General features: G+C 39.0%; 1 pseudogene; it reads right to left on the minus strand.

Annotated features, from left to right (window-relative positions):
- Positions 1-4617: 4617 nt before the first annotated feature.
- On the minus strand, positions 4618-5568 carry LOC115898204 (annotated as a pseudogene).
- Between the last annotated feature and the right edge of the window lie 2237 nt (positions 5569-7805).

Raw genomic sequence — 7805 nt, forward strand, 5'->3', positions numbered from 1 at the left:
AGGCAGGAGGTTGCAGTGGCAAGCTGGGGGATGCGGGAGGGTAGGAGAAGTTTTCTGAGGAGTGAGAGGTCCAGTCCAAGCATGGATCAATATGAGGCAATAATGCACATTAATTTTAGAATGGTGCAGATAGAAAGAACCTCACAAGGCTTCCCTTTAGGAATGGGAGTATAGATAGAGAGCAAGGAGCATGCCAGGATTCTGGGCTAACCAAACAGCAAGCTCAGGAAATGTAGTATAAAACCTAATATCAAAAGAAAAAATAGTAACAAATGTCCAGTGTTCAATTTGAAAGAACGTCAGGGGAGGTATCCCGGGAGTGTTGTTGACATGGTGGTCTTGGTGTTGAGGTGAAGTTGTCTTTGGCACAGGGGATGAAGCCATCACCAATTCTGTGGTCTCAGGATGGGCTGACATTGCCTGGGGTGATGTGATCCCCAATGGTGAACTCCTAGGACAGGTCAATGTGATGTGGTCTATGAAACTAGGGTATCTTTTTTAAGTAGGTAGCCACTTGAGTTGCTGTGGGTGTTGTTCACCAGTATTATGGTAAGACTGAACCTCTTGGGAAATTTTAGGGCAACGTTTCACCTGGGAATTTGACTTATAAATATCTTTTAAGACAGGGTTTTATGAGTACATAGCTAAGAATGGTGATATTGGCGTTCGTGATGTTGTTATAATTGAACCAAATCCTGTAACCTGGCTGGCACAATTAAGGCCTTAAGAGTACCTGAACCAAAAAGCTCCCAATAGTCCAAGGTTTTGTCTGGATGAGTGATGGGGAGCGTTTTGCTGCAAATAGGTTCTAAATGATGTGTCCAGATTTGCATGCATGTGGTTAATAGGGTGTCACAATTTCGCCTATTAAAATACCTGTGATTGAGCTTGGAGGATCACCATCAGCATGTAGGCAGGCCCTCCAATTTAGCCAATGTGCCTTTTGCCTCAGTTGCTGGTTTGATTGCAGATGAGAAAACCAGGTGAGTATTTTGTTTGTCGGGCTTCTACTCACCTTGTCAAACTCAATCGAATGTGGACCTAAGCATTTATTGTGGTCAAACAATGGCTGACTTGGAGAGTTTGAGCCTCTGGGTTGCAAACCAATGTAAGTATCTAGACTTACAGTAGTGAAACCAATGGTCAACAGAATGGTGTGTAGCTGCACCTGACAGGACTTTGTTGTCTCATGCTAATTTTACACCAGCACGTTTTATTGCCAGTGAGGTGTTGTCCGCTTTTGTCATTATGAGATATGACATTGATTTCACTATTATCTTTGAAAGTTACTTTTATTTTATTCAGTAAGTGAGGTTTTCTATCTCTTTTCTTGGTAGTCCACATTGTCTATGGGAATGGCCCTGGAAAACCAATTTTAACTTTTCTAGAGAGAATCAGAGGGAGAGCTTGAACTAATCATCCACTTTGTAAAATGTAAACATTAAAGAAAGTGAATTGGATGGTGGAAATTTTGACTCAAATGCTTCCCATAGCACATGGGCAGTGTTCTGGCCTATGGGACAATCCATGGTTAATGGGTTTCAAAGGCATCTTTGCTTAGATCTGGTGTATTGACTTTATGGGGTAGAAGCAAAATAGAAAATCTAAAAAGATAAGAGGAGACATTAATAAGGGGCCACATATAAAATGAGTCTTCATACTAACAGAAATGAGACATTTTCCTCTCTTTAAAAATACAGCAGAGGGTGATAAGAAAGGTTTTCTTTTAATTTTTTAATTTTTTTAAATTATACTTTAAGTTCTGGGATACATGTGCCAAATGTGCAGGTTTGTTACATACATATACACATGCCATGGTGGTTTGCTGCACCCATGAACCTGTCATCTACATTAGGTATTTCTCCTAATGTTATCCATCTCCTAGTCCCCCACCCCACGACGGGTCCCGGTGTGTAGTTCCCCTCCTTATGCCCATGTGTTCTCATTGTTCAACTCTCACTTATAAGTGAGAACATGCAGTGTTTGGTTTTCTGTTCCTGTGTTAGTTTGCTGAGAATGATGGTTTCCAGCTTCATCCATGTCCCTGCAAAGGACATGAACTCATCTGTTTTTATGGCTGCATAGTATTTCATGGTGTATATGTACCACATTTTCTTTATCGAGTCTATCATTGATGGACATTTGGGTTGGTTTCACGTCTTTGCTATTGTGAACAGTGCTGCAATAAACATGTGTGCATGTGTATTTGTAGTAGAATGATTTATAATCCTTTGGGTTTTTACCCAGTAATGGGATTGCTGGGTCAAATGGTGTTTCTGGTTCTAGATCGTTGAGAAATTGCCGCACTGTCTTCCACAATGGTTGAACTAATTTACACTCCCACCAACAGTGTAAAAGTGTTCCTATTTCTCCGTATCCTTTCCAACATCTGTTGTTTCCTGACTTTTTAATGATTAGCATTCTAGCTGGTGTAAGATTGTATCTCATTGTGGTTTTGATTTGCATTTCTCTAATGATCAGTGATGATGAGTTTTTTCTCATATGTTTTTGGCTGCATAAATGTCCTTCTGATAAGTGTCTGTTCATATCCTTTGCCCACTTTTTGATGGGGTTATCTTTTTCTTCTAAATTTGTTTAAGTTCCCTTTAGATTGTGGATATTAGCCCTTTGTCAGATGGACAGATTGCAAAAATTTTCTCCCATTCTGTAGGTTGCCTATTCACTCTGATGATAGTTTCTTTTGCTATGCAGAAGCTCTTTAGTTTACTTAGATCCCGGTTCCTATACACCAATAATAGACAAACAGAGAGCCAAATCATGAGTGAACTCCCATTCACAATTGCTGCAAAGAGAATAAAATGCCTAGGAATACAACTTACAAGGGATGTGAAGGACCTCTTCAAGGAGTACTACAAACCACTGCTCAAGGAAGTAAGAGAGGACACAAACAAATGGAGAAACATTCCATACTCATGGATAGGAAGAATCAATATCATGAAAATGGGCATACTGCCCAAAGTAATATATTGATTCAATGTGATCTCCATCAAGCTATTGCTGACTTTCTTCACAGAATTAGAAAAAACTACTTTAAATCTCATATGGTACCAAAAAAGGGCCCATATAGCCAAGAGAATCCTAAGCCAAAAGAACAAAGCTGGAGACATCATGTTACCTGACTTCAAACTATACTACAATGCTACAATAACCAAAACAGCATGGTACTGGTACCTAAACAGATATATAGATCAATGGAACGGAAAAGAGGCCTCAGAAATAATACCACACATTGACAACCATCTGATCTTTGAAAACCTGAAAAAAACAAGCAATAGGGAAAGGATTCCCTATCTAACAAATGGTGTTGGGAAAACTGGCTAGCCATGTGTAGAAAACTTAAACTAGAACCCTCCCTTACGCCTTATATAAAAATCAAGTCAAGATGAATTAAAGACTTAAACATAAGACCTAAAACCATAAAAAAACCCTAGAAGAAAACCTAGGCAATAACATTCAGGACATAGGCATGGGCAAAGACTTCACGGCTAAAACACCAAAATAAGATTTGTTTAAAGTGGTTTGAGTTGGCTGAAGGGCCTTGAGTTGAGAGATATTAATGCCTGGGGCAGGACTGAGATATCCATTTAGGGGTTAATTGGTTATTTTGTAACTTAAATACAAGTTCTTTGAGGAGCCCATTAGGCCTCACAGTTAAACCAGTTGTCTTGGACATATTTGGGATATGAAAGTTATATTGAATGCCTTCTTCAAGAGCCTGGTGTGATTCTGAGACATGAAATGTGTGCTTTGATTACTACCACTAATGTCTGGAACTCCAAGGAGAAAAAGGAGTGTCCTACAGAAGCTTCATATATGTGTGATTTTGATTTATATTTTGGATATCTGTGAAAAAAGGGATTCACAGAGTTCTTTATTCTGAAGGGACAGCTCTTAGGCAATGACCAAATAATTTGTGAACATTTTCTTGTGAGGCAATTTGCTGACCAGGGCATCCAGTGCTAAGATGACTGCCTGAAGTCCAGCCACTCGTGCTGACCCTGGGGTTCTGTCCTTTTATCGGAAGGTAAAGCAACAAAATTTCAGTGAGTTCTATCACTTACAATGATGACAGTGTCATCCATACAGCCTACAAACTCCCATTGCTGAACACTCAGTTAAATCCAAGGAGCTCTTCATATAACCAATGGGTTTGAGGGAAAGGTGACTTCATCTAACACCATTGCATCTGTCAAGGAATTGAGAACAGTGGAGACCACCCCTTCCAGGTTAATAATCCAGAGGGACCAGGTTCAGCTCCATATTATATTAAGGAGGACTCAGTAGCAGTGCTGAGTTTTTGGGATGCTGCTTTTATGACCGAAGGCATAATGGGCAACTGGTTATGGAGAATCACAGGCTCAAGGTCTGCAAGGGCCTCTATTTCCAGGAGGTCCCAGTATGTGGCCAACATTTTTTGCTTTAATGCTATATATAGTGCAGGGTCAGGAATGTCGGTTTCTCGTTTCAAAAGTTTGTGGGCTGCCTATGGCCATCATAGTTGTCCAGAGACTTCAGGAGATATGAAAGGAGGTTGCTAAACCTTCTATAGTGAATCTATCAAGTGCCTGTCATTCTTTTTTTCCTAAATCAATGATTTTAATAACAAAAAATATACTTCTGATGGAAAATAACTGAGCTCATTGGTCTGTAGTCTTTTAAACAAAGAAATCTGATTTTTAGCTGACAGTAAGCATTGAAGCTGTCGAGATCAATACGATTCAATGACTCTCCATTTTTATGAAAAGATAAACCTTGTTCTTGTTTCCTCTTATGAGGGATATTTTACTGAGATGAGAAGACAAATTTCATTTTTCAGAAGATAGCTTTACTTTGGTCTTCATTTTCTTCCTGTCAAGCTCATACACAATAGCATGTCTTGTGAGACTTTGTTTCATAGCCAACCTTTTGCCACAGCCAGCATGTTCACACATAAATGGCTGATTCTCCTCATGAAAAGAAAGAAGACAGCTCTGGAGATTAAATACAGTTCTGCTGCAGCCGTCTCTTGGATGTTGACATACATCTCATTCTGAGGCATGAGTTTTCACAGATTATTTGAGATAATCTTCACATTTGAATGTTTTCTGGCATACATCATATGTTATTTCCTTTTTATGGATTTCTCTCATGTGCTTTGGAAGCTCTGTCCATGTTTCTGCCACAAAATAACATCCCTATTGACATATATTTTTCTGATGAACCTGCATCTGTCCTCTCAGCCTGCAGGGTGAAACAAAGTGTTTTCCACATCCTTCAAGGTTAAACTTGAATAGTGGTTTATTTTCATGCTGGCACTGATGGATTTTCAGCTGCTGATGCTTCTTAAAGGTCTTCTTACATCCTTCAAAATTGCATACATATTGCTTTTGCAGATTTTCATGTTTGCATGCAAAATGCTTCTTCCAGTTGGATTTTGTGTGGGATTTTTTTTTTTTTATCACAGCCATTAACAGAACAAATAAAAGGCTTTTATCCAATGTGAATCAGGATGTGGCAATTCAGATGGTAGCTCCCGATGAACACTTTGCCACACCCTTTGTAGTCACGGGCCTCTGCAGGATCAGCTAAATTTAAGATGGATGGAATTTAGAGCCTTTTATTTGAGTGGTCCCCATTTAAGGTGAGTTTATTTGGAAACAGCAGTATCAGAGACATTAAGTAGAATTTGCAAATTGGAATATATTGCCTCCAGAATGAAAAAAGAACTAAAAGATGTTGAATGTTTACATTTATAATGAGTATGTCAAATAAAACTTCTCGGGGGAAGATGTTATCAACTTAACATCAAACCTGTGCTGCTGGAGAAAGGTGGGTGCAATTAAGCTCTTGTCTGCAAAGATTGCATGCAATGGCAACACTATTGAGTTGCCCTACAAGGTGACCTAGGAAAAGTATACGTTTTTCCTTGGAGATAAAGGCAAAATACAGTCAAGAGGCCATTGAAATAGCCACCAAAGATAAATATTAGCAAAATCTACAATAGCAAAGTATTTACTGGTGATTAGTTAAATGATGTCAATAATTTTAATATTAGGTATTATGCATGAGGATCACAATAGACGAAACCACGGCATTGTAATAAACCACCCTGATGCATCTGTCTTTACTTATTTTTTTGAGGTTTGCAAATATTAGTTAGGTTTTATATAAATAAGTTTGAATTCTTGAAGGTCCTTTTAAAATTTACATTGGAACATCTTAACTGTTGTAATAAGGGGACCCATAGGGTCTTATTTCTCAAGCTAATTTTTCCATGACAAAAACTTAACTTAATTTTAATGCATTACTCATTGTATCAGAACATATATGCTTAAAATGGAATTTAGAAAATACTATAATGAAAAGAATACCTATTTTTTCTCTATTTAAAATTTTTTAAAAATTGTTGTTTTGTTTTGTTTTGTTTTTTAAGAGATGAGGGTCTCACTATGTTGGCAAGGCTGACATGCAGTGGCTATTCACAGGTGCAATCATAGCTCACTACAACTGCAAACTCCTAGCCTCAAGTGATCCTCCTCAGCCTCCCAAGTAATTGGGACTACAGGCATGTACTACTGGACTGGGCTCTATTTTATATTTAGTTACTCTCCCAAGAATATCGGAAGTATTATGTTTAAATTTAGTGAGATCCTTGAGTAGAACTACAAGTTGAGACCCAGTATGATTAAGTCTGTAAAGCTTTGTCAATTGGTGTATTTTAGCAGATCTTAAAGTTAAGTTAGAACCTATATTTTACAGACACAAAAGCCTGATCAGTACAATTTTTATATTAGTTTTATAAAAAATATTTTAGCAGATTTTTGGATTTCTAATTGGGTTAATTTATGTACAATTTTTTTGTGTATATACATATATATAGAGAGAGTTATATAAGTAAATAAATATATATCTATGTACACACACTATTTATTTTAAAATTTCTTCTCTTGTGTCAAGGTTTTCTTTTTTTTTTTTTATTTTTATTTTTTTGTTGAGACGGAGTCTTGCTCTGTCGCCCGGGCTGGAGTGCAGTGGCCGGATCTCAGCTCACTGCAAGCTCCGCCTCCCGGGTTTACGCCATTCTCCTGCCTCAGCCTCCGGAGTAGCTGGGACTACAGGCGCCCGCCACCTCGCCCGGCTAGTTTTTTGTATTTTTAGTAGAGACGGGGTTTCACCGTGTTAGCCAGGATGGTCTCGATCTCCTGACCTCGTGATCCGCCCGTCTCAGCCTCCCAAAGTGCTGGGATTACAGGCTTGAGCCACCGCGCCCGGCTGGTTTTCTCTTTATTCCAGTATTTTTCCTCTGTTTTGGGCTTCTAGCCTCCTGAAGTCATGTTTTTTAGTTTCCATCTGTGTCTCACAGTTACAAGAAAGAAGTGGAGGAAAGAACCCAGTGGTCTGCCTCATAGGCAGCCATTCTTCATCCTAAGGCTTCTCAGTCTACCTGTGAAAGATTGGGATTTCACTTGAGAGCTGTAGTCACCTCTCCTTGGGTCAGGCAATAAGTTCCTTTAAGTTTTTGTCCCTTTTCATGTTGACCTGCAGGGGCACTTACTAAAGCCCAATCACACTGGCTAGGGGTCTTACATCATTTAAACAACTGGGTAACTTTTGCAGGTGTTCAGAAGGGGGTTGCTGGGGTGAGATATTTGTTTTCTTGCCACAGACAGCCTCTCAGGGTTAAACATTGAATGGCTGGTATCCAACGGGGTAGCCCATGATATTCCTGAGGATCTGGGGAACTTGAAGTTCCCTAAAAACAACAGCAACAAAATATGCAGCAAAGAAGACAGGTCGACAACTAC

Source organism: Rhinopithecus roxellana, chromosome 6, assembly GCF_007565055.1.
Source record: "Rhinopithecus roxellana isolate Shanxi Qingling chromosome 6, ASM756505v1, whole genome shotgun sequence".
NCBI classification, from domain to species: Eukaryota; Metazoa; Chordata; class Mammalia; order Primates; family Cercopithecidae; genus Rhinopithecus; species Rhinopithecus roxellana.